Source organism: Epinephelus moara, chromosome 22 (assembly GCF_006386435.1).
Source record: "Epinephelus moara isolate mb chromosome 22, YSFRI_EMoa_1.0, whole genome shotgun sequence".
Classification (NCBI taxonomy): Eukaryota; Metazoa; Chordata; class Actinopteri; order Perciformes; family Serranidae; genus Epinephelus; species Epinephelus moara.
In genome coordinates this window covers 30,595,095-30,596,308 of record NC_065527.1, presented here as the reverse complement: position 1 = coordinate 30,596,308, position 1,214 = coordinate 30,595,095, and positions in this window count along the sequence as shown.

Genomic DNA, 1,214 nt, shown 5'->3' with positions numbered 1-1,214 from the left:
AAAGATATCTTGCCTTACAGGGCTGTTTTTACAAATCCCAGCTCAAGTTGGGATATCTTTTTCTATCTTTTTCTGTAGCTTTAAACTGACCTGTTGACATTTGACATCCACAGCACTTTTACTTCTCTGTTTGTTAATAAGAAAAAAAAAAAAAAAGGAAAATAATAAGTGGGCCTTGAGTTGCAATTATTTGGTCAAACTACTATTTATGATTAGATTAAGAATAAACTTTAATGAAAATATGCTGTGAACTAAATCGTTAAAATGGTTTCCAGTAACATGCACACCACCAGTGGAATGACTGTAAAACAAACTGAAGTCACAGACACCCATTTATCTGATCATCTCTTATGCATCTTCTGTATTTTAGACCAAACACATCCGTGGTTTGCAGAAACGCACAGTGGCAACATTTTTTCTGGTGACTTGGTTGACTAATAGAGCTAGGGTTACAATATTTACAATATTGTAAACCTTTTTTTTTCTAATTTTAGCAAGGTGCTTTTAGTTCCCTAAACACAACAATAAAAATGGTAATCATGCTATTGTTACAAAAAATCTATAATCTCGAAAAAACAATTATATACATTATCAGTAAACACAGTTGTTGGGTTTTTTTTAAGATTATTTTTTTGAGGGCTTTTTACCTTTAATGGACAGAGACAGGGTGAAATGGAGACAGAGAGAGAGTGGGGGATGACATGCAGAAAGGGTTGCAAGCCAGAGTCGAACCTGCGATCACGATGAATCGCCTTTGTATATGGGGCACCGGCACTATCCACTACGCTACAGACGCCCCTCAACACAGTTTTTTGATGTAGTTTCTCTGGATGGTATTGATCTGGCCTCTAGCACTACTGTAAGAAACCTTGGAGTAATATTTGACCAAGATTTGTCTGTCTGTAACTCTCTATTATCAGGTAGCTTTAATAAGTCTTTAAAAACTCTCCAGCTAATTCAGAATGCAGCAGCACGTGTACTAACAGGAACTAAGAAACAAGATCATATTTCTCCTGTNTTTTTGATGTAGTTTCTCTGGATGGCATTACTCTGGCCTCTAGCACTACTGTAAGAAACCTTGGAGTAATATTTGCCTCTAGCACTACTGTAAGAAACCTTGGAGTAATATTTGACCAAGATTTGTCTGTCTGTAACTCCCTATTATCAGGTAGCTTTAATAAGTCTTTAAAAACTCTCCAGCTAATTCAGAATGC